Below are 27,836 nucleotides of genomic sequence, written 5' to 3' on the forward strand. Positions count from 1 at the left end.
AGATGGTTTCAATGCAGAATTCTACCAGAACTTCCAAGAAGAGCTAATACCTATACTCCTTAATGTATTTCACAATATAGGAACAGAAGAGTCATTACCAAATTCCTTTTATGAAGCTACAGTTACCCTGATACCAAAACCACACAAAGACCCAACCAAGAAAGAAAATTACAGGCCTATTTCACTCATGAATATCGACACAAAAATTCTCAATAAAATACTGGCAAACCGAATCCAAGAACACATTAGAAAAATCATCCATTATGATCAAGTAGGCTTCATCCCAGAGATGCAGGGCTGGTTCAAAATACGCAAATCTATCAATGTAATCCAGCATATAAATAAACTGAAAGAAAAAAACCATATAATCATTTCATTAGATGCTGAAAAAGCATTCGACAAAATTCAACACCCCTATATGATAAAGGTCTTGGAGAGATTAGGGATACAAAGGTCATACCTAAATATAATAAAAGCTATTTACAGCAAGCCAACAGCTAACATCAAATTAAATGGAGAAAAACTCAAAGCCATCCCACTAAAATCAGGAACACGACAAGGATGTCTACTCTCTCCATACCTCTTCAATATAGTGCTTGAAGTTCTAGCAATAGCAATAAGACAACATAAGGGGATCAAGGGGATTCGTACTGGAAAGGAAGAAGTAAAGCTTTTGTTATTTCCAGATGATATGATAGTATACATAAGCGACCCCAAAAACTCTACCAAAGAACTCCTACAGCTGATAAACACCTTTCGTAATGTAGCAGGATACAAGATCAACTCCAAAAAATCAGTGGCCTTCCTATACACTAAGGATAAGGAAACAGAGAGGGAAATCAGAGAAGCATAACCTTTCACGATAGCCACAAATAGCATAAAATATCTTGGGGTAACTCTGACCAAGGAAGTAAAAGATCTATATGACAAGAACTTTAAGTCTTTGAAGAAAGAAATTGAAGAGGACACCAGAAAATGGAAGGATCTCCCCTGCTCTTGGATTGGGAGGATCAACATAGTAAAAATGGCAATTCTACCAAAAGCAATCTATAGATTCAATGCAATCCCCATCAAAATCCCATCAAAATTCTTCACAGATCTGGAGAAGACAATAATCAACTTTATATGGAAAAACAAAAAACCCAGGATAGCCAAAACAATCTTATACAATAAAGGATAGTCTGGAGGCATTACCATCCCTGACTTCAAACTCTATTACAGTGCTACAGTATTGAAAACAGCTTGGTATTGGCATAAAAACAGAGAAGTCGACCAATGGAATCGAATAGAAGACCCTGACTTTAACCCACAAACCTATGAAGACCTGATTTTCGATAAAGGAGCTAAAAGTATACAATGGAAAAAAGAGAGCATCTTCAACAAATTGTGCTGGCAAAACTGGATGTCAATCTGTAGAAGAATGAAAATAGATCCATATCTATCATCATGCACAGAACTCAAGTCCAAATGGGTCAAAGACCTCAATATCAGTCTGAACACACTGAACCTGATAGAAGAGAAAGTGGGAAGTAATCTACAACACATGGGCCCACAGGAGACCACTTCCTACCTATAACCCCAGCAGGACAGACATTAAGGGCCTCACTGAATAAATGGGACCTCCTGAGACTGAGAAGCTTCTGTAAAGCAAAGGACACTGTCACTAAGACAAAAAAGCCAACCCCCTGATAGGGAGAAGATCTTCACCAACCCTGCAACTGACAAAGGTCTGATCTCCAAAATATATAAAGAACTCAAGAAACTAGACCGTAAAAGGCTAATCAACCCAATTATAAAATGGGGCACTGAGCTGAACAGCGAATTCTCAACAGAAGAAGTTCAAATGGCCAAAAGACACTTAAGGTCATGCTCAACTTCCTTAGCAATCAGGGAAATGCAAATCAAGTCAACTTTAAGATACCATCTTACACTTGTCAGAATGGCTAAAATAAAAAACACCAATGATAGCCTTTGCTGGAGAGGTTGTGGAGAAAGGGGTACACTCATCCATTGCTGGTGGGAATGCAAACTTGTGCAACTACTCTGGAAAGCAGTGTGGCGGTTTCTCAGTAAATTCGGAATCAACCTACCCCTGGACCCAGCAATACCACTCTTGGGAATATACCCAAGAGAGGCCCTATCATACAACAAAAGTATATGCTCAACTATGTTCATAGCAGCATTGTTTGTAATAGCCAGAACCTGGAAACAACCTAGATGCCCTTCAATGGAAGAATGGATGAAGAAAGTATGGAATATATACATATTAGAGTACTACTCAGCAGTAAAAAACAAGGACTTCTTGAATTTTGCATGCAAATGGATGGAAATAGAAAACATTATCCTGAGTGAGGTAAGCCAGACCCAAAAAGAGGAACATGGGATGTACTCACTCATATTTGGTTTCTAGCCATAAACAAAGGACATTCAGCCTATAATTAGTGATCCTAGAGAAGTTAAATAAGAAGGTGAACCCAAAGAAAAACATATAGGCATCCTCCTGAATATTAACCTTCATCAGGCGATGAAAGGAGACAGAGACAGAGACAGAGACCCACATTGGAGCACCGGACAGAAATCTCATGGTCCAAATCAGGAGCAGAAGGAGAGAGAGCACGAGCAAGGAACTCAGGACCGTGAAGGTTGCACCCACACACTGAGACAATGGGGCTGTTCTATCGGGAACCCACTAAGGCCAGCTGGCCTGGGTCTGAAAAAGCATGGGATAAAACCCGACTTGCTGAACATAATGAACAATGAGGACTACTGAGAACTCAAGAACAATGGCAATGGGTTTTTGATCCCACTGCATGTACTGGCTTTGTGGGAGCCTAGGCAGTTTGGATGCTCACCTTACTAGACCTGGATGGAGGTGGGTGGTCCTTGGACTTCCCACAGGGCAGGGAACCCTGATTGCTCTTTGGGCTGATGAGGGAGGGGGACTTGATTGGGGGAAGGGGAGGGAAATGGGAGGCAGTGGCGGGGAAGAGACAGAAATCTTTAATAAATAAATAAATAAGAAAAAATATTTGTTAAGAAAACTCTAGACATTGCAATTAAGAACTATCTGGGCGATCTTTTAAAGGCTAACATTCTGAAGCCACACTAAAGAAAATGAGCTTGATTTATGTGAGCTATAAGAGAACCTCAGAGCACAGGGAACCCATGAAAGAGCAGGAAGCTTAAAGAGCACATGGAGTCAGCAGCGAGGGTGTAGGAGGAGACTGAGCAGGTGCTGTCTCTCCTGACAGAGCAAAGATCTCTGCAGACCCAGAGAGAAAGGAAGAAACCCCTAGTAAAATAGGAGACACCTCGTAAAGATTCCAGAATGAACATTAAATGCTGCTTAGGACCTCAGTGCACAGTGGAATTGGCAAACATGGAAAAGAATGTCAGAACCTTTGGAAATCACGAACATGTTTGCTATTTCATAGACACCGGAGGAGTGTGGAGCCACTCTGTTATCAGAAACAAAACAGAGGTGTGAAATTAGAGGAAGGAGAACCACCCTGCAGCACCTCCTTTGCTGGCTGCCTCCCTCCTGCCAGGACTACACAGGAACTGGGAGGGACTAGCGCCTGCACCTCTCTCGGATTTGCCCTGATGTGCAAGCTGAAATCAAAAACATTGCTGACTTTTGTGAAAACATCTAACTCTTTCTTATTCTGTCAATGATGAAACATATACTTAACTCAAATTTTAGAAATTTTAACACATTTCATCTTACCTTGTACAATCTTATGCAAATAATTTAGCAAAATGGCATTAAAATTACAGCTATTATCACATTTGTCCTTGTTTTATTTACTCAGTTATTTTCTCCTCAGTTTTGTTGCTATATGGACTCGCACACAGCAGGAAAACCATATGAAAAATATTTATACTGGCTCGAATTAGTGTCTGTGCCCATCTAAATTTACTGTGATATTGTTGGCTATTCCTACTAGTTATGCATCAATTAGGAAAACCCAAGTCTTCTGCTAGTAATTGACAGACATTCCAGGTCATCAGAATAACACTGGCACCGCACAAGGGAACTGGCAAGAGCGGCTCTTGAGTGGTGGCATGGGTGTGCTTTGCCCCAGCAGTGTGTTATGCTGTGCCGAGCTCTCCCAGCTGTGTCCTCCCCATGGTAACAGAGCACCCCTGCCTTGGTCTCTCTTCACTCTGCTCTGCTATGTTTGATTTCCATGCCTAGCAGCCTAATGCAGAAGGCAGGGCCAGTGTGGAGTTTGTGAAGTTGCTTTTCAAGCTCTATGGGTGGTCAACTGTTTATCTGCACTGGGCTGGGTAAAGGCACTTGGCTGTCACTTGGGTAAATTCACCTGCTTGGTTCCAAAGAGCAGCTGGAGCTCTGGGGTTTCCCTGTGGCTTAGCTCCTCCTCCTGCAGGCACAGTGGGCTCACAACTCACGTCTGTGGTAGATTCCTGTGATTTTGTATTTGCCACTCGGTGGGAACTGAATTGGTGTAACTGGTTGACGCTGAGGTTTTATTTTGAAATTGAGTTATTCTAACTCAGAAAAGTAGTAAGTCAGAGATATAAAAACTTCTAATAGTGCCCCACAGATTAAATATTTCCAAGCATTCTATTAATTCCTTCTGCTACTTTTGAAAATAGAGTTTTAGTTAAATTTTACTTGAACCTAATGTTGCCACAAAACTATATGTCAATTATGGAAAATTATTTTTCTCTGTGTGGTTTACATTATCTAGTTTTCCAAATAGCAACAGATTACAGATTTCTTAAATTCTTCTAGTTGTTGGCTACGGTTTGGTTCATGGCTTTCCGAAAGCTCAGGCTGTGGTACATCTGAAGTTCCTCGGTCCACACTAGCCTTGTATTGCATTGGTATACCCTAGATTGACATCACTACTGCACATTGCAAGCCCATCTGTTTAAGCTGCTCGATGAGCCCGTGGTGCCAACTGACGAGGTACGTCACAGCCTCCTTGTGCCCACCAGCAGCACCAACCACTGCGTCTGGGGAAGTCCCTGCAGCCCCAGCTTTGTAAGCATCTCACACACAGAAGGTCTGACACTCCATGAATTAACAGGTGTCTAAGTAGAAGGAACAACCAATAATGTCACCATAAATTTAGGTGGGCAGAGCACATGACTTCAGGCCTGCATGTGTGTGGTTGGCCTGCCCTGTGTGGGTAACAGCAATACAAACCTCAGAAGAAATCATGGTTTAAGGTAAGACATCTGAAAATGTCTATGTTTTCAACACTTGCCTGAACACATTTGAATACATAAAATGTTTAGGTAGGATTCTACACATTAGAGACATTATGTGAGGCATTCAAGCACTCTAAAACTTGGATTAACTACAGTCTGTATCTCTATCTATTAATTAGAAAAATTTTCAAGTTGTTCTGAGAGATAAACATGTTATTTTGATTCCAGCTTGTACTTAGAGGACAACCTAAGATAAAAAGGTAACAAATTACTGTAGTTCCTCCAGATTAACAGTCTTCTACACTGTAGAAAATGACAGTGGAACTTCTCACCAATTCAAGCTGCAATCTTATACTTGAATATTGAAATTCTAATTGAGGACCTAGATTGAGTTTCTAAAGACAGTCTTCCCTTCCTAATAAGGAATAATATGGGAGGGCAAACTGGTAAAGATCAGGTCTCTTGCATTAAAACATGCAAGGCCAAGTAGACACAAGTGAATCGGAATTGCCTGTTGCTGCGATCTGAAGGCGTCCCCAGGATGATGTGCTCAGTCCACGGCAGTACTGGGCACGGGGATTCAGGCTGACTGGGGCATGTTGTGGACCCACTCTCTCCCTCTTATTACGTGGCATGTTCTGCCACGAGACAGGTCCACTCAAAGGCAGTATGTCTCAGCTTCAAGCCCTTCCTATTGAAATAGGAAGGCCTGCAGGGTTAGGAAGGGACGGAGGGAGGATGGCGCAAAGCCTTGCTGGAAAGTGGTTCTCAGCTGGCTGATGCTGGTCATCTGGGCCTCCATAGTTACCACACTCTCTAACACTCACTTAAGGTAGGTGCCTTCCTTCCTACTGTGCGGGCATGCAAACCATGTTTATACTGTAGTCTGAAATTATCTATTTTATGGGTTAATGATTAGCCTCCCCACTAAAATATAGGCTCCACAGTAATGATGATTTTATTCTTATTGTTACAGTCCCAATCAACACTTCAAGCAGTTTTGTTGTAGCGGAAAGCATTTAATTAAATTTTTCAGAAAGAATTACATATCAAATTTTAACAACATAAATTTTCGTGAGGTTTCAGATATCCATGAAAGAAAAAAATTCACAGATACTGTGAAGAAAACATTTAAAATCGTTTTTGCATGTTTTATAGTATTAATATGTATTACAGATTTGATGCAATGGGAAACATCTATTTGAGTGCAAAGTATATATTTCTATTTACTAAGATGCAAAATACATAAAATATTCTGAAACAAGATTTTCAAAATATATTTTAACTAAATATATTTAACCTAGTCAGCTCCGCCCTTCCTCCCTTCCTTCGTCTTGTAGCCCAGGCTGGCCTCCAACACTCTATGGATTTAAGAAGCTGAGGGGACCCTGCGCTTCCAACCATTCTGCCTCTACTTACTAAATGCTATGATGATCCACGTGTGTGCCTTGCTCAGATTTGAAACATCATTTGTATATACACAAAGCAAATGAGGTTGCTTTAAGAGAATAACTGCTCAGCTGACAGCGTTTAGAGGACAGTGAGACAATCAGTGACAACAATATCTAAGTTTGTAGTTCCCTCAAAAGTATTTCCCCAGGATACAAAATATTTATAACATGAAAATCTACAAATAACTTATTATGAACATCCCTATTGGCAGGTGTCATAGCTAGAACATGGCCTTCTACAAATAATCACGTTTTCCATTTTCTTTCTGTGGTTATTCCAAAGAAAAATACCTCATGTTTCTGCGCGTTGTGTTTCAATGTTTCAAAACATCAGCTGGTCTAACCGCACATTTAAATTTCTCTACCCTGTAAGGACCTAACTCAGATCACCCATGGTTATCCAGATCAGCAGACCGGTTCCACTAGGATTTCACAACACCCTCATTTTGCCAACTGTTTAAAAGTCCCAAATAACCGAAACGGCCACTTGTGAAAACCTCAGCAGAAAGAACACTCTGCCCTCACGCCTACAGGTTCACACTGAACGTGCTCAGCTCTGAACACAGACTACACTTTATGAACGCATTACAATCGATGGGTTCCAACTGTATGATGTGACTTAAAGAAGCTGTAGGAAGAGGACTTGGAAAGAATTTTCCATGGCATGGTATTTACCCTAAAATGTCAGAAATCTTTAAAGAAACAGCTCTGATTTATAAAGGACATATTGATGTGTTTATGCAAAAATGTCACCTCAGTGTGCATGGTGGAGTTCTGACGTGATGCTGGCGATAGGCGAAATGAGAACGCAGAGAATGAGATGCGCGTAGATTATCAAGCTCATCCACCTGACAGCCTAGAAGAGGCTGACTCATGCGGCTCTTGGGATGATGTCACTTCAAACACTGCCATAGAAACAGTAGTATAGAATGGAAGCTACAGAACTCGCCGACCTTAATTTTGAGAACTGGACTCATTGTATTGCTATTTATTTTAAAAAGTAAGAATAAGGGTTTTCTAACTAATTATTACTTGCTAAGTAAGATCAACTATGATAATCTATTAGGAGTAGACTTCTTGTCGATAATTAACAAAGTGATTACTGAAAAATCGTATTTTTTTAAATGTTAAAATAGAAAATGTATCATCTAACAAGGTCATTTTTCTAGAATAAAGCATAAAAAGAACACCCCATGAAATTACAAAATTTCTGGATAAATATTAGTGATCATACTGATTATAAATATATGAATGTTATTTATAAAACTGAATCATTTTGATCATATTTAGAGCTAGAAAATGCTTCACTGAGGTGTCCTCGATTTCCCCAGGTATAATACACTTGGTTGCTGTGTTAGCTTCCACCCTACCCTGGTCATTCTTTATCCAGCTGAGAAGGCTCTCGGGTTTGCCCTGAAGACGTCTCTCTCCACCCTCCTTTGTGCGAGTTTCTCCTTCACTTTTCACTGCGATTCCAACTTCTTCAAGTGAACAGAAACCGGACCTGGTCCCTGCCTGTCTCTGTCTCTCTGTGTCTGTCTTGCCTGCACCCCCCTCACCTCTCTCTAAGACATTTTGTCAGCTCTGAAAACTAGCATGTGTCATTAAGCATCCATCAGCCACAAACTGTCCCCTCTGGTCCCTCACACTGTTCTCCCTTGGAGGCATGATTCTGAGACCCCTCGCAGGTCCCTATTCTGGATTCAATTCGCTCTCTACCTTCCTGTTTTCTCTCTCTGCTTAGGAAGCCCTCACTATTGCCCATGCATCGCATTAAGGCTTCACTGCTGAGTCACGGATCCCTGAACACCCTGGGGAGGTAGGTGATGTGTACCTCACTTATGGAGGCCAGCCAGCCTTAGCCTCCGGGCAATGAGCAGTGTAGCAAAAGGAGAACCACCGGTTCTAACAGGTGGTCCTGCTCTGCACTTTCCTCTCGAGGGCTAATCACATCACTGTGAGACCTCAGTTTACCTTTGTCGCCACGAGTGAGGCATCACAGTGCTCAGCTACCCTTCCTGAAAACTCCTACTCTAAGGTTTGTGCCCCCGTGCAGCCAAGGTACGGACTCCATTCATAATCTAACCTCTGAGCTCCCAAACAGTAAGTTACGGACTCAAGTTATTCCCACAGAAGCACCTCAAGAATTTCTATGGGGAAATTCGAAAAAGAGCTTCAAGGTAAAGGTCAAGCTGAACCAAAATTAAGAATTAACTTTTCATCAAGATTATAAATGTTGAAATATATATATATATATGTATGTATGTATTTCAAGATCATGCCTATTTTAATTTTTGAGGAGTAAAATATTTTATAGTTAAAGAGTATCCAAACTTGTACATATAAACATTCTGTATATAAATATATATATCACTTATTTACATACAGTTATGGTAACTATATACTTGTAATATTAACACTATATATTTAAATATATGAAAACATAAATCTATAGTGTTTAATTTCAAAATCAGTTCACAGTGCTCAGCACCATGTTAAGCCTAGATTGATGAAACAGAATGACATTTTTGTGTGAGGTGCTCTCCACAAAAGAACTTACTATATAGAAGGTACCCCCAAATGCTGGTTTTGCCCATATATGGATACATTACCTAAGTTTCATAAAAGTAATGGCATATTAGTATTTAGATCTCATTATAATCAACGATGAACTTTTAAATCTCAAGTTCAGAAGTCATAGCGTTTCCACTGATACAATGTTTCAATTGAGTAGTTAGATAATTAATAACAACATTAATTAGTAATACCTAAGATCATATACTATTTGGGTTCCACTGGTATTCTGAATCATCATCATTTTATTTAAAATTATTTTTACGTCTTTGATCATATTATTTCCTCTACCCCAATGCCTCCCAGATCTTCTCACCTCCCTTTCCTCCAACCTCACATTCCTGTTCTTTATCACCCATCTCTCTCAAAAAAACCAAAACAACAAAAATAATGAAAGATCAGTAAGACAAAAGATAACACGCACACACAGACACACAGGAGCACGCACACACACACAAAAGCATACACACACACAGGAGCACACACACAGGAGCACACACACGCACACACACACACAGGAGCACAGAAACGCGTGCACACACACAGGAGCATACACACACACAGGAGCATACACACACAGGAGCACAGTCACGCATGCACACACATAGGCGCGCACACACACATGCACAGACACAGGAGCACACACACGTGTGGTCACACACACAGGAGCACGCTCACACACAAGAGCATGCACACACAGGAGCACAGACACGAATGCACACACACAGGAGCACAAACACACGTGCACACACAGGAGCACACACACGCGTGCACACACAGGAGCACACACACGCGTGCGCGCACAGGAGCACACACACGCGTGCGCGCACAGGAGCACACACAAGCGTGTGCACACACACAGGCGCGCACACACACATGCACAAACACAGGAGCACACACACGCGTGCGCACACAGGAGCACGCACACACACATGCACAAACGCATACACACAGGAGCATACGCGCGCAGACACACAAGCATATTTTGTGTTAGCTGTCCTGCAGTATGTTATTCTTTTTGGTATTTTTGTTTTTCATTATTAATCTATTTTACATTGTGTATTCTAGGATATCACCCAAAATACAAATTACATTATTACACTTAATCATCCTGGGTTTTTTTTAGTGAAAAAACATAACATAGACATTTATTCAATATGGCCACAATGGTAAGAATGACAAGGAGATCCTGTGACACTCGTCCTGACCCATCTTCAGGATCTTGAAATACAGAGGCAAGAGATTTGCAAGACTAAGCCATCCAGGCACTGTGGCTCCTGAAAACCACAGTCCTGGCTCAAAGCCTCCCGGGCAAAGTCAACTGACAAATCACAAATCCTTCTCCTCCTCTGATCTCCCAAGGCCTTCACCAATCCCTCTCCCAGTAGTAGATTCCCAGGGAAATTCTAATGCCTCGGCGTCCAGTCTTTCAGAAGTCTGACTGCCACAAAGTGATCCCAAGTGTGTAAACTGACTCTTAGCAGACACGACAGAACACCAGACATTAGGATACACCCTGCTGGGGACACCCTGACCAGGGCTGCCAATCAACAGCAGCCACCCGAGCTGTGTCCACACTTTAAAAGGTATTTCTTCTTATTTCATGACTATGCATGCTTGCCTGCACGTGTTTATCAGCAGCATGCACGCCTGATGACTTCAGAGGCCAGAAGAGGACACCAGATCCCCTGAAGCTGGAGGTACTAATAACATTACTAAAGCTAATTCAGCTCTGACATGGAAGACCCTAATACCACCTCCCAAAAAATGATACTTAAAACCGGACTCTCTGAACATAGCGGACAATGAGGACTACTGAGAACTCAAGAACAATGGCACTGGGTTTTGATCCTACTGCACGCACTGGCTTTGTGGGAGCCTAAGCAGTTTGGATGCTCACCTTACTAGACCTGGATGGAGGTGGGGGTTCCTTGGACTTCCCACAGGACAGGGAACCCTGATTGCTTTTCGGGCAGGGGGGGGACTTAATTGGGGGAGGGGGAGGGAAATGGGAGGCGGTGGCAGGGAAGAGACAGAAATCTTTAATAAATAAATTTAAAAAAAGAATAATGGAAACAAGTTGAATTTTACAATTTTTTAAATTTTGCACATTCTGATTTGGATTAATGTCAGCTTTGTTAGCAAGAATGTGGGGTCCAAAGTGGACCCCAAAATGGCAGTACTGGTGACAATGTCCTAAAGAGGAGGACTCTGATCAGGGACATAGACAGATTGCTACTGGGTCCTCAGAGCCTAAACAGAATATTTCTCAGGAATCCCTTATCCAGTGTGTTTACCAGAAAAGCATCTCGACTACAGCAGGAAGCTGCTCACCAGGACCTCCCCTAATCTCCCCAAAGGACACCACCTATGGTATGGCTGTAGGTATGGGTCAGTCTTCACAGCCAGCATCTGCTCAAGGACCCCACCCTGTTGACTGCCATCCAACCAACCAGTCCACTGGCTGTACAATGTCACCCACTCCGACCCGCTCTGCAGAAACAGTCTTTGCAGTCTTACCCCCAGCAAACCTTTCATTCCACGCACAGGGGTCTAGTTCCATGGTTTCACCTTGCCCTCACTTACAAGACTCAGAAAATGTTCTCAGAAAGTTTTCACAATCGTGGTACCACATATAAAAATATACACATTGATGGAGGAAGGTCATTGGCTAATAAAGGAACTGCCTTGGCCCATTTTATTGGTTAGAGGATAGGTGGGAGGAGTAAACAGAACAGAATGCTGGGAGGAAGAGGAAGTGAGCTCAGAGTCTCAACAGCTCTCCTCTCGGGAGCAGACGCCTGAGAGAGACGCTATGCCCCGCTCCCGGGATGAAGCTCCGACCCAGGATGGACATAGGCTAGAATCTTCCTGGTAAGCGCACCTTGGGGTGCCAAACACAGATGATTAGAAATGGGCTAAATTAATATGTGAGAATTAGCCTAGAAGAGAATGGGCCAAGCAGTGTTTAAATGAATAAAGTTTGTGTGCTGTTATTTCGGGGCATAAGCTAGCCGGGCAGGTGACTGGGGTGTTGGGGACGCAGCCCCGCCGCCCCTATTACTACAGAATGGCGCCCAACGTGGGGCTAAACCCACTTAAAAAACCTGAGAAGGCTTAAAAATAAGGGAGAGAGAGTTTAACACAGATTTTTGCTGTTTGTTGGTGGCGTGCTGTAGAGAGATTTCCTGATTCGGCAACAGTAGCAGAAAAAACGCTGTGTCATTTTAAAGCACGACTTCCTGGGGCTGTGCCGCCATTGAAATCTCTGTCTGGCTCCTGCGGGAGACAGGCTTTTGAATAGAGCATTTGGAGTAAAGTGCTATGATTTGTTTGATGGCAACTAGACTCACTGTGTTCTCGGGTCTGCTCTAATTGTTAGAGGCAAGCATGTGCTTTCTTCTAAGAAAAGCTTCCTGACTCAGCTTTAGCTACAAAGCCTGCAGCTCATTAAGAGGTCCTGCCACTTAACACTTAAACGGTGTTGACGAAAAGCTGAACGCATGCTTTTCGGTTTTCAGCCGTAGCAGAAAAAAAAGCTGCGCCGTTTAAAAATGCCGGCTTTCTGGGCCATCCTGCCAGGGCAAACTCTGACTGTTTGAGGCAGGAGGGCCGGCTACCGAGAGAGGACTTGAGTGTTGTCTGTTGTAGCTCACTTGCTGGCAGGGACCTTGAAATGCCATACAGTTGTGGCAGTAAACATGGCTACAGCCTGTATATCCGCCATGAGGCTGGAAAGCTAAGGAATGGACTGGATCTAGCTGGCAAAGCCACGCCTTTAGTCCTACTGAGATCGCTTGGTAAATTAAAGATTCATGTGGTCAGAAAAAGAGATATATATATACAGTAAAGAGAGATTCAAAGACAGAGAAAATTTCTGAATGGTATAAAGTGTGTTAAAAATATATGCAGACTAAAAGTTGAAGTTCTTAAAGTACAAAAAAAAACAAAGAAAAGGAAGAGAGTTGTTGTGTGTGGTAGCACACGCCTTTAATCCCAGTGCCTAGAAGGCAGAGACAAACAGATCTCTGTGAGTTCAAGGTGTAGCAGTGTACACCTTTAATCCCGAATGCCTGGGAGGCAGAGACAGGCGGATCTCTGAGAGTTCAAAGACAGCCTGGTCTACAGAGTTACTTCAGGTCAAAGATACAGAGAACCTGTCTCAAAAAGCAAAGAGTTAAAAGTAAAAATAAACAAAATAGAGGTTAAAATAAAACAAACAAAGATGGAAAATACACAGAGAATCTTGATACTGTATGCTATTATGCTCTCTTTAAATTATTTAAATGCTGAGGAAGGAGCAACAGATGCTAAAAGATATTTATTTATAAATGCTGCTGAACTAATCCAACATAGATATTTTGAATTTGGATCTAAGGATATGATACTTTGGAAAGGAGTTTCTTATTTTGTTTTCACAGAGGATGAGACGCTGTTCATTTCTTCTATTCCGATTTGGTATGATCGACCACGCCCTCCTGAAGGGTTGCAGTGAACATCTTCAAAAATTGCTTCGCTCAACTGCCAACTGAGATGAAGCTAGCACACAGGTTATACCATGAAAGACCTAATTAACGACGCCCCCATTCAGCAGGAAACAGTTTGGAGAGAAAAAACTGCGCCCATGTTCCCAAATATGGTTTATAAACGTTCTTTTACATTTAAAGGGGGATATGATACAGATATGAATAATTTACATTAGTATATTATTTTGCTTTATTGATAGAGATTTAAGGTCAATTTTGTTATATGTATAAGTGTTTCTGATTTTGATTAAGGTATTGTGATTGTGTAGTTCATTTAAATATGTACTGTATAATTAAGAAATATAGGTTGTTAATGGATAATCATCGATAATAGTAAAGCTTGTAGTCATGTTAGTTAGATTTTCTAGATATATAGAGATATATTTTAGATAGACATTCTTCATGTCTTTCAAAGATTACAGAATAGGACATTTAATGTTTTAATAACTGAGGACTTTTCATGACAATGAGACACTCTGCTCCTGGCAGCACCAATCTACTTCAAGAGGAAGATGGGCATCGAAGAGGATCCTTATGGAGTTTGATAGCCATTTGGCAAGAAACTGCTCTTGCCTGGACTACTGCATAAACTGGACACAGAGAACCCGCAGAGAGAGGGCTACTGAACTTGCCTAAGGTGAGATGATCTTTCGGGGTTCCTGATTCATGAAAGAGTCTGTGAGACATTCTGCAGGACACAACAGATAGTGACTGAACTGACTTTGAATTTTCCTGCTTTATGGAAATGTCTGCTGGATACCATGGGCCTGAAGGCTGAAGATGGATGCCCCAACGGTACAAAAAAACTTTGGGTGACTGTCCAGGCAGCGAGATGTCTTTGTCATTTCTAGAGTTTGAAGTTTCTTAGTTCTTGTTTACTTAGGTAATATTATATCTTTCTGGAGTCTTTGATGGAGTTAAGAATAGTTAGTTATAGTTATAGTTTTCCTTAGTTATGATAAAGATTATTGTAACTTTTACTTGATAACTGTTTTGTTATATGTAATTTTGCTATGTTAAAGTTAAAGCCTTTTTTTTTTTTTGTTTAAACCGAAAAAGGGGAAATGATGGAGGAAGGTCATTGGCTAATAAAGGAACTGCCTTGGCCCATTTTATTGGTTAGAGGATAGGTGGGAGGAGTAAACAGAACAGAACGCTGGGAGGAAGAGGAAGTGAGTTCAGAGTCTCAACAGCTCTCCTCTCGGGAGCAGACGCCTGAGAGAGACGCTATGCCCCGCTCCCGGGATGAAGCTCCGACCCAGGATGGACATAGGCTAGAATCTTCCTGGTAAGCGCACCTTGGGGTGCCAAACACAGATGATTAGAAATGGGCTAAATTAATATGTGAGAATTAGCCTAGAAGAGAATGGGCCAAGCAGTGTTTAAATGAATACAGTTTGTGTACTGTTATTTCAGGGCATAAGCTAGCCGGGCAGGCGACTGGGGTGTTGGGGACGCAGCCCCGCCGCCCCTATTACTACAACACATGCGTGTAAATTCTTATAGGTAATTTAATAGTAAAAACAATAGAAATATTTTATACATCTTAGTGTTCAACCTTACTATTAATAAAAATCTATAAATAATCACATTATCAGCAAAGTGGTATTTCATGTTGGATTATTTTCATATCCTCACGCCCTTCTTACTGAAGGAAACTGCACATGTTATTTTTTTCTATTCATTCTTCAAGTTCATACAATAATAAATTTACTTCATGGCTTAGGAATAACTGAAATAAATCATATAAAATGCCTTGAATATTGCCTGGTGCACAGTGCTTGGTTATAAATTTGAATATATACTTCACCTGAATTGACTGTTTTGAGATATGCAAGTGAAAAATAATTTACCAAAAATGCACACAGATATTTGCTCTGTATTATTTAAAACAAAAAATAATTTTTCAGCAATAAACAATGAAGCATTTAATCTGATGAAGCTATTTTAGTATTAATATGTTACAAAACTTGTATAGAAAATAGTAGTGATACCATGATATATAAAAACTATAGGAGCTCTTTAAGTGAAACTATAAAAGGAGCTAAAAACGGTGTATAGGATTATACAGAGTTGAGGGAAATACACTGAAATTTTAATGCATTTAAATTAGCAATTCTTTTAGCCACTATTCTAGAGAAGTGGGTAATTTCTACGTAGACTTGTTCCATATATGTAAAAGTTGAAAATGTTCTTTGCAAGGCACTCCCAGTGGGAAAGAGATTCTAAGCTTCCTTATCTAACAAAGGCAGCCAAGGACAGTAAGCAGCAGCAGCAAGCAAGGCTCCAGATAATAGCAGCATTTAGATAAGGAGTGGGACGTCCTTTCTAAGAGCTAGATAGTTGTGTTTCAGCTTTCGGGGTGACACCCCTGGGTTTGTGTGTTCACTTTCACATTTCAGCTCCGTCACTGCAACCTAAAGTTCTTCTCTCACCGTCTGGAGCACCAGATGCTAACACGACCAGACACAGCCACCATGAGGAGTTTGCTACTTCTCCTGGCTACAGCCACCACCAGGAGTTGGTCTCTGCTAACTATTTCTCATGGCCACTTGTATTTATATCTTCTAGTTAACACAGTCACTGTTACTCCTTGGTTTATAGTAGCTCAGATTTAAGAATGAAAGACCTGAAGCTTAATAGAAAAAAACATTTTAAAAAAGAAACAAAAACTTCCGTAGCTCATAATAATTGATAACACAACCACTAACAATAATTTTATTGCCGTTCTTTCTGGAGCAAATCAGAATTAATATATTGCTGTGGGAACTCCTTCAGCCAATAGCCTTTAAGATGCTGGCCCACTTTGGGCGTGGTCACATGTACAGATGTAAAAGCATGTGTGGTCCCTTGGCTGAAGGATTCGGTTCCAGTTCCCAGCTCACACCAAGGACTACTGATCTGTGAGTCTACCCTGAATAAATAAACCTTATTTATTACACTCCATTCTGGGCTACCGTGGGGGTATTTTATTTTAAGCTGCAATAATATACACGGGCATTTATTAGCACACTTGATCACAACTCTGTTTCAAACCACACACCTATCATGAAATCTGTGACTTCAAACCCGACCTACCCAGAAACTCGTCCTCCTACTCATTCATTCCGACACAGTTCATGCTCTCCATTCAAAATGCTAGTACGCTTGGGATGAAACAGTCCAGCCCTCAGGCTTGGGAGTCTGGTCTTTCCAACCTTGTGTATATCTTAACCGTGATCAGTGAAGGGAACCGCTAGGCTGGGGTGGAAACTAGAACCATGAGCTGAAAGGTTCTTAATATCATTCCCATTAAAATAATAAAATCTAAATTATGACCTCAGTTTGCAGATTGACTTAATAGTGAATTAGCAAATCTCATTTACTCAGGACCAGGCAATTTAGAACCAATCAGATTTAATGTAATTTAAACTGAGGCATGTAAACGTCGATCAGCAGCACTGTTGCCGGGGAATGCAAACTGCTGGAGCCCGGGGTGCTCTTTCTGTGCCTGAACTAAGTCATTATAACTGTAGCTATAGCAAAATATGTGTCAGCATCAAGACGGGCTTAAATAGTACACTTTAACTCATAAAAACCAGAGGTGCTAAAACAAGCATCTCACTGAAGGAACTCATGATAATCAAATCAATAGCATGACTGACCTCAAGCACCCTGGAGGAAATATCTCAGTTTGGTTACCAGATTATCAGTAAAAACCATCATAGAATACTGTCATAGAATACTTACACTTGGATTATTTTTGGGAATTCCAGTATGATTTTGACAGCATAAAGCATTTTATATAGACAATTAAGAATATTTATTTAAAATTATAATGCTTTGCATTAAACAATAGCTAAATAAACTCATATAATTCAATTGCAGTGAATCTCCGTGACAAAATTAAAATTTAATTTAGTATGTAGAGACAGATATGTACTTAAACTGCCTCCACTTGTAGATATTAAACACTTAATGAAAATAAAATAGCTTACTGATTTATAGAATAATTTATATTTGTGTATGAATAATACGATTCTAACATGTAAAGTACGAAAAATATTCTAGTTAGTCATACAATTTTTGGTACAGTGCTCACAAAATGGCTAAAGCATAAAATGACCATTTTTCAATCTTCATAAACAAAAAACAGCCTGCAAATTTTAACAACGCCAATGCTCACAGCAAAATGCAAAAGTTGTCTTTTAATTTAATAGTAACTATCACAACCTTTACACTCACTGAGATTCTAGGCCAGAATTAACAGAGTGGTTAAATGCATCATTAAAATGAGCATGTTTTGTGGATTATAAATTATTAAAAGAAAAAATGTAAAGATATCACAGAGAAAAAGAACAAGACCCATGAGAAATGAAAGAACATTTCATGATACAGCTGTGGTAAAATCTGCTTTACTGAAGAAGAAACTATTTTAATGAGATTTCAATACTAAAAGCTAGTATAATTTCAGTGGCGCTTTCCTGTATAGCCAAAGGAGGCGAAAAAAATCTCCCACTGCTATTCCTAGCACTTCTGCACACTTCTGCTTCTGCCCCTGAAATACACTCACATGTTAAAGGTTGCAGAGGATCCCCTGGGTGAGCACTGAGTGAACGTGTAGTGTAAATGGGCACCACCATGCCGGGACCCCCAGCACTCATGGGGAACTGGCCCAGTTCTTTCCGATACATATCAGACTAAGAGCGTTTCAAGGTTTTCCCTGAGGTGAGGGTCTGGGTCTAAGTGTTTATGAGCGATTGATGAGTGTACAAAGACCAGAAACTGTTGTTTTCTCCTCCTGGATGTTTACAACCTGAGACTGCCCCCTACCAAAACCTCCTCCAGAGACTAATGTTGGCAGGTTTTTCTTTGGACCATCAGCTCACAAATAATGGCATGAAGACTTATTAGTTACGAAAGCTGGGCCGATGGCGTGGGCTTGTTTCTAACTAGCTCTTGTAACTTCAATGGACTCATTTCTATCTCTGTTCACCTATGTGCTACCGTGTGGCCTGCAGCAGTTGCCCCTCCTTCCGTCTCTCAAAATATCTGCCACATTCTTCTCAACATTCCCCAAATCCTGCTTAGCTATTGGCCGTTCAGATTTTTATCAAACCAATCAGATAGCACTTTGGAAAAGACACATCTTCACAGAGTACTAAAACATTACTCCAGATTTCCCCCCTGTTGTCTAAATGAAAAGGAAAGGTTTTAAATACAGTAAAATTATATACAATAAGAACAATTACAAAGAAGGGGCAGAGTCAGAGGGACACCATGGATCTGTCACTGGAGACAGACATACTGGAAATTTGCTGGTAGGCCACAACCTCGTGGTGAAATACAGATTACTAGAAATGGGTTAAACTAAGATGTAATAGTTAGCTGATAAGAAGTTAGAGCTAATGGGCTAGCAGTGATTTAATTAATACAGTTTCTGTGTAATTATTTCAGATCTAATCTAACTATGTGCCAGGACAAACAAGCAGCCTTCCTTGCAACAGGGAGGAAATTGCAGGGCTCATCTGCAGTATTGGTTGCTGGTAGAGTATGAGATTTTTAATCTCAGGGTCGTGGGTTCAAAGCCCAGGTGGGGTACAATATGTGTCTAGTCTTTCCCTGTCCCATCAACCAGCTCCCAAATCACAACACGGAGACTTATTATTAATTATGAAAGCTCAGCTGATAGCTTAGGCTTGTTTCTAACTTAAATTAACCCATTTCAATTAATTTATTTTCTGCTTCATGGGTTTATTACTTTATCTCCATGGTGTGTTTCCTGCTCACTCTGTGCCTCATGAATTTCTTCCTTTTATTCCATTGTCCTCTCTGCCCAAAAATCCTGCCTAGCTAACGGCCATTCAGATTTTTATTAAAGCAATCCAAGGGACACATCTTCACAGTGGACAAAAAGATGATCCCCCAATAGAATAGCCAATCTCTCCCCATTTCTCTCCATAATAAAAATGTTGGGGTCCTGGGTTGCTGAGTAAGTAGGCCCTCTCTAGGAGAGGCAGCAGCCCCTACCTGATCTCTTCTTGATGTAGGCCCCCTCTAGGAACGGTAGCAGGCCCTACCTGATCCCTGCTTTACTGTACTTGTGTTTGTATGTCTGTCTTTTTCATTTGCTCCACGCACAAAGTCAACTGAATGATTTATTCAAGAAAGCAGCATTTAAGCTCTCATAACCAATGAATTCTAAAAAATGACTAATATCTAAGTAGAGTAATTTCACTGGCAACTGAAAAGTCAAGCACCAACAGAAAAAACAACGCTCCAACACTGAGCAAAGACCTTGGCAACACTAGTTCAAGGATGACGGTCCCATAAGCTATGACAGTGCAGGGTGAACCACTGCACCAGGGAGGCCATTCCACAGGAGAAGTCGGCCCATAGAAGGTCTATTTTCAACTACAGTGCACTCCCAACACATTGACTGATTAAATTCATTCCGTTCTGAGGACTTAAGGAATTAACTGGAATTTTACATACCAGTTTCAATTTCTTCAACCTTTTCTTAGGATAAAATCTTCTAGGTGTGATCCGGTGTTACCGCACCTGTGAATCTGTGGCACTCAGCTTCACTGTCTTCAATGTTCAAAATGCAGAGCTACAGGGTCACAGACTTGTGTCTATGATGCGTTAGTTATGCAAATGACTGGCATGATGATTAGCTTTAACTGACACAATGTATGATCACATGCTCACGGCATCTCAATGAAGGATTGTCTAGACTGGGCAGACCCGTGTGTGCCTGCCTGAGGCAGACTGATTGACTAAAACTGACTGATTTGGGAAGAGGCAGCCACTAGGAGCGCCATTATCTAGGAAGGGAGTCCTGCAAGAGCACAAACAAGGAAAGGAGAACAGAGTGCTGTGCCCATCCCGGGTTCGCTCTACTCTTGACCATGGACATGATGGCTTCCAACAGAGACTAAACCTGAAAGACTAACCCGAAGTTGCTTTATGTCTGGGTATTTTATCACAGGAACAGAAGTGAAACTGACACAGCTGGCTACATAAAAGGCGTGGGTTAAGAAAACAGCTGGGTAGTATGTATTATAGAGGCCAGTGTTGATCAGAAGTTTGAAAAAAAATATTTCTCCAAATCTAAAAAATCTAAGTAGAAGGAATTTCAACACATAACACTTGAATGTATCTCATTTCATTTCTTAAATGTATTACTTTTCAGTGTGGTCTTCTAGGACAAAAGTTTGCTAAAAAGTTTCCAATTTTCCTTATGTTAAAATGAAAAAGAGTCATATTGTAATGTTGTATCCTTATATAAATCTTGAGGTTACCTGTATCTACAATTGATCTAGATTCTGTTAGGGTCCACTTTGTCAAATACAATGATGAACTGCGAAGATGTTTCTTCACTTCCTACTATTCGGGCACTTATCTAAACTCACTCTATGTAAGCAATGTTATCGCCCTCCTCTGAGGATAACTTCAATTCCCACTCCCTGAAGCGCAACTGTGTTGACACAGAATTTGGAGTGACTGTTAGCTACCACAAATGGGCCATTTCCTTCTGGTCTCCAATATTCCTGATACAAAATGCACAATAATTCACATAGGTATTTCTTTATGAATTGGTTCTTTTTATTTCCATTGCTTTCTTTTTTAATTTTAATTTTTATAATTTATTTATTTATTAAAGATTTCTCCTCCTCCCCGCCACCGCCTCCCATTTCCCTCCCCCTCCCCCAAACAAGTCTCCCTCCCTCATCACCCAGAAGAGCAATCAGGGTTCCCTGACCTGTGGGAAGTCCAAGGACCACCCACCTCCATCCAGGTCTAGTAAGGTGAGCATCCAAACTGCCTGGGCTCCCCCAAAGCCAGTACGTGCAGTAGGATCACGAGCAAGGAACTCAGGACCGCGAGGGATGCACCCACACACTGAGACAATGGGGATGTTCTATCGGGAACTCACCAAGGCCAGCTGGCCTGGGTCTGAAAAAGCATGGGATAAAACCGAACTCGCTGAACATAGCAGACAATGAGGACTACTAAGAACTCAAGAACAATGGCAATGGGTTTTTGATCCATTGCTTTCATGATTTTATTTTTTTATTTTATTTTTGACAATTTAATTATGGGACTCGGTGGTGGAGGTGTACACCTTTAATCTCAGCACTGGGGAGGCACGGGCATGCATAGGTCTATGAGTTTGAAGACAGCCTGGTCCTCAGAGTGAGTTCCAGGACAGCCAGAGTTACACAGAGAAACCCTATCTTGAAAAACAAACTAAAAACAACACAAGAAAACTTAATTATGAATCTGAGAATGCCAATCAGTGGCTTTACAATATTTGTGATTCATTATATATATTGAACACACAGGGCTCATGTATTTGATGAATTATTTCTTCACATTTTCAACTAAAAATTCTTTTTCCTATAATTTTGACACTCCAAGGACCCAAATCCTATGACTTTTATTGCAAACAACAAGCATAAGACGTGAGGTGGATGTACCAATAAAACAAAGACACATTGCAGCAAAGAACCCTATTATATAACATCCTAAGGACAAAGGGAATCTGTATTTGGAAAATATTCCATGAATTATTTTCCATAATAAACAATGCATTCTAAAACACTAGAACACGTCTATTTTGACAGAAGCTACTATTATAATCAAACATGGCTATTAAAATACAGAAGGAAAATTATTCATATGATTTTAATTTGATAAGTCTTTTATAATTTTATTTCTACAATGAGAACAAAAACAATAAAAGTAGACCAGAGACTTTGTAATTCTGGCTCAAAAGATAGTAAAGCAATTCTTTGTTAAATTTTTAATAAAATTTTGTGATAGCAAGTGTGATAAACAGTACTAATTTTCTGCAAGTCCTCCTGTACCCCAGTAAGTAGAATGCTCACACTATTTGTATTGTGCTGGGCAATGTGACTTGCTTTGACCAATTTAGCTCAAATGGAATTTTTAAGGTTCTTCTACCTGCTGTCAACACATCATTTCTAAAACTGAACAGGACCTTGGTCTGTGTCCCAGACGCCAAGTACAGGACCAGACTCAGATGCAAGCCCTGGTGTTTCCCCAGCAGAGTGGACTGCAGTATGAAAATAAGCTGATCTTAAGTTTAGCCTTAATCAAATGAACTTACAGCAGACCTGCAGGTACACAAAGGTGGTAAGAAAGAAAAAAGGAAGTAAAAATAACATGCAAAGAAGAATAGCAAGAGAAAAGGCACAACCTAAAGCTTCATGTCGGATAGGAGTGTCCGCCGTATTTCATTAAGAGTATGTTTGTACAGGTATTTGTGTTTTCCTTCCTCAATTTCTTTTTCATCTAATGTAACATCATTTAAGAGAATTAAGTGGCTATCATATTTAAGTTTGACATACTGAAAGATTGAGCCTCGGGAGCATTGCTACCTATTTAAAAGTTTATAAAGCATTTGCCATTGTACAGGGGATAGTTACATCATGTTAGCCGTAATTATGACCCAATTATACATGCAATGTATTTACAGTTATACAAGAGATAGTTTTATCATGTTAGATATAATTATTACCTAGTTATTCTTTTCATTTGAAAAGTAAATAGGATAAGGAATTATTGTGCGTCAAACTGAAATGAGGCAGACTTGGGGTGGCTATTCTTGTTTGTCCATTTGACTACATCTGGAATTATATAAAAACCCAAGGCTGGGTAACTTGTGAGCTCTTTTTCCTTAATTAATCATTAGAAGTGGGAAGACCCACCTTTAATCCTATTGTTTTGAGGTGGAAGATCCACATTTAATCTGTGCTCTGCTAGCAACAAATATAGAAGACATGATAAATGTGGACTAAACAATCATGGGATTCTTGAACCTTCCCTGGGTGGCAGTCATTGTTAGACTAGCTGGACCATATCCTGTAATTCATTGTAATAAATCCCCCAAGAGACAGACAGACAGACAGATTTTATAAGTTCTGTTCCTCTAGAATACCCTCACTAATATAGTTCTCAAGTATATTAACTCCAATTCCTACCTTCAACAAAAGAAAAATAATTATTTCAAAGCAAAGAGGAGGAGAAGGGAAGAAGAAGAGGAAGGAGGAGAAGATGGGGAGGAAGACAAGGGAGGAGGACTCAAGGGGTGTCTGTTGTGGCGGCAGCTGTTGATCTGGCAGCAGCATGGAATGGCATACAGGTGATGTGGGATTCCCCTCCGTGTGCTGTGAATAAGTTTTATTACCATTGGTAAGTAAAGAAACTGCTTTGGCCTATGGCACGGCAGAATATAGCCAGGCTGGAAGACATGTGGAGAGAGAGGAGGCGGAGTCAGAGACACCATGTACTGCCGAAGGAACCTTACTGGTAGGCCACAGCCTCATGGCAATACATAGATTAATAGAAATGGTTAATTTAAGATGTAAGAGTTAGTTAATAAGAAGCCTGAGCTAATAGGCCAAACAGTATTGTAGTGAATATAGTTTCTGTAATTATTCAGGTCTGGGTGACCAGAAAACAAAAGCGTAGTCTCCTCAGTGATCCCAGCACTTGGGAGGTGGAGACAGATAATAAGGTATCCAAGGTCATCCTCTTATCACAAAGGAATCCAAGGTTAACACAGGCGTACGTGAGACTATGACCCAAGAAATTAGGGCAAGGGGACCTCAACTATATTCCATCTAAGAGAAACCTACTTTAAACATAAAGGCACAAATAACTTAAAAATAGATGCCACTGATATGTTATTGTTCAAAGAAAAGCAAAGGAGACCAGGAGTTGCTGGGTTACACGGGAGAACAGATCTCAGTGCAGAGCGTCACTATGGACTGTTCCTCTACTGCAGCTAGAGCAGTAAGAAACAGACATCAGTCTCTGCTTCTGTGTGAGCTTAGAGAACCCAGTTCGAGACGGAATGTTTCAGTGTTGCTACATTTCCTTACACTATAATATTCACTGAACAGCTCACCATATCCAGGGGGACAATAAAGAATTGAAAAGACAACAGAATGTGAGACCTGCCTAACCTTGGAACGGGTGCTGTCCTACTCACAAAGGGAGCCACGCAGTTAAATCTATTCTGGTTTCTCATCCCTGGGACAAGGCGTCATTTGGATTCTGAGGCTGGCCTGTGACTCACCACGCAGCACAGGCTGACTGCAGACTCTGTTGTCCTCCTGTCTCCACCTCCCAAGGCTGAGTATAGACATGCACACCACGCCAGATAACCAAAATTTAAAAGGGGACAAATGAACATTTTCCTAATGATCCACAAACTGCCAGCAAGCATTAAAACAAGAAGAATTAATTGCTGGGGAAGAAATGGACAACAAAGACTTAAGACTCCTGATGGGATGCAGACTGGAACCGTTATGGAATATAAAATGTAACATGTTACATAACCACTCATCAAACTGGAAAAACATTATAACAATATACGTTCAACAATTGGTTATTAAATTAAATTTACAGATTGTAGGGGTTAAGAAAAATATAAATCTCTCATATATAATAACTAAATATTATATATTTTATTTTTATATAAATATTATATATGTAAATGTGTTTATATATAAATATATTTGTAATGTATTTACTATGTATAAAACAAAATTATTCCCCTTACTTAACAATGAACCAAACAGGTTTTAATGTGTGTGATCCATACAATACATTGACATTAAATATGACAGCAGATACAAGTCCTAGTTGATATTAAGAAGTATCAAGAGCCCTGAGAGACAACTCTGAGAAGGGTGACCAGGAATGAGTCTTCCAGGGGCTTGAGCCATCTGTCTTGGCTGTCATGGTATTCAGGGATGAGTAAATTTCAATTAAGCCTCAGAGTTAAAGATTGTGCACTTTACCAAAAATATTAAAATATAAGTATAGCGAAAAGTGAAACAGTCCTACAAGTGCACACAATAGTATGAATAACAGTTCAGATTGGGCTTCACTACGATTGAGAATACAGAAATGGAAGTGTGAGCACAATAAACCTAAAGCACTGCCCACATTTCTCACAACACAACAGCAAGAACGCCCTGCTTACATTTCCACGGCACACCAGAACTGCCCTGCACATCAACGACCACACACAGTGGCAATGCTGAAAATACTGACTCTTAGAACTTTAAAATGATTTATGCCATATTAAATATGGCAAAATTACTAGGATTAATTTTAGAATTTACCAAACTTATAAAATTATATCTAGTCTCTTAACATGAAGAATAAGCTTTCTTATCCAAACTCTAAAGCCAGAGCCACTGCAGCTGGTTTAGGGAATTCCTCGTTTGTGTTTGAGGTATCTGGGGCTTCACTTCTTTGTTTGTGTGCTTGTTTTAGATTAATTTAGTTCTACTTCTTTAAACTCAGAAAGTATTTCACATTTTTACAAAATAGCACAAAACAATTCTAAAGCCTATGGTTTTGTTCTCTCCCCCACTCTTCTCCCCAGAGGCCTCCAAATCCCGTCCACCTCCTTCTATATTTGAAATGTTCAAAATAAAGACACAATTTCTTATACTTTAGAAATTCTTTATAAAGAACTATATTAAAAATCTGTATAACTTGTTCACTCTTCAAAAAAACAGAAAATGAAGACTAATAAGTACACCATTTGAAAAATCTCAATATTATTATTTGATGTATAATAACTGAAAGTGTACTATAGTCCATTAAATAAACATGTGTACATAGATGCATGTGTGTATATGTGTTATATATGCTTTAACGTATTTCTAATATAACAAGTTTAATAAGGAATGAAAATTAGACTATGTATCATGATTCATTGCAACTGTGTTCCAAATTACACTCCTTTGAAAGAGTGAAGTATTTTTACTCACTATACAAATTCTGATTTAACAACCAGAATAGACTACTAGTATATTCTCAAAAGAAAATCTAATTTAGAAAGTTAATTTCAAATAGTTAAATATTCATGAACGTTCTAAAGTTACTATGTAATTGGCTTAAAAATAAACCATAATTAGATAACCAAAAACTGAAAAGCAGGAAATGATTAAAAATACAACAGTATCAATTTTAATTACTATGTAGTAAGCTACATAAATAAGCCCTTATTTTTATCAAAATTTAAATAAACCAAGTGAAATCTGATCAATACATATGTTAGTCAATCTTAAATTTACATTTTGTCACTATCAAAATGTATGAATTACATGGAGATATTTCTGGAATTTTTTGAATGACTGTAGACATCTCCTCTGTATAATATAGAATATAAATCTCCTACTTTAGTTTAAATGAATAAGTTTACTGAGCAATGATCTCCAATATTTTTAACAGTAAGTATTTACTTCTACCTAAATGTTAAAATAATTACAAATTAAAACTTCATCAGTCAACACATGATTTTAAAAAGGATTCATTCTGTTCATAAAACATCAACACAGGAATTAACATAAACAAAACATTCAAACTTTTCTAATTGTGATGCATAAATTGACAATTTTAACTCCTGTTTAAATCTCTAAAAGGTTTTAAAGCATAACACTCTGAATGGGGTTAGTATAAATGAGTTGTTCAATAAACAAATGTGAGTTCAATTTAGTCAAGAATAAAAGAATAAACAAATCCCAAATGTCAAAAATTATTTCATCAAAGTACAAATTAACAATAGCACAGAAACATTTTAAAACGATTCCTAGAAATGAATCTGAAGACTTCAGTAGCCTACAAACCACACTGAAAATGAAGTGCAAGAGAAGTATGTCTGGTGTCTTCTCAGCCATCGTCAGAAAAGCCTCCTTCTGCTGCAGACAAGAACACATATAGAGGCCATGGCTAGACATTAGGCAGAGTGTGGAGACCCTAGAACACCAAGAGCTAAATGAGAGGACTCCATTAATCCCTTCCCTCAGGCTCAGTGAGCCTTGCAGGTGGAAACAGTTTTATAGCCAGGAAAACAAGGCGCTGGACGACATCATGTAACAAAGCAATGCAGATCCTGGGGCAGCACAGGGAGTGCAGGGTGCTCTAAATACAGCCTTAGCTCACAGTTCTGTGTCTTCATGGGATTTCTGAGTGTACAGGCCAGTGGGCCTCTTATTTCCTGTGCCTTCTCTTGGGCTCTTTTCCTTCTGTTTGTTTGTTTAGTCCAATCCCAATGTGTTTGTTTTTGTTCTAT

At 39.8% G+C, this 27,836-nt stretch overlaps 1 protein-coding gene across 3 annotated transcripts in view; it reads right to left on the reverse strand.

Moving 5' to 3' along the window:
• Atrnl1 (attractin like 1) overlaps window positions 1–27,836 on the reverse strand; it is a 561,295-nt gene that overhangs the window by 371,223 nt on the left and 162,236 nt on the right. The gene's annotated exons all lie outside the window — the stretch shown is intronic.

Source organism: Microtus oregoni, unplaced genomic scaffold, assembly GCF_018167655.1.
Source record: "Microtus oregoni isolate MIOR12 unplaced genomic scaffold, Mior012 000012F_ref0000307, whole genome shotgun sequence".
Lineage (NCBI taxonomy): Eukaryota > Metazoa > Chordata > Mammalia > Rodentia > Cricetidae > Microtus > Microtus oregoni.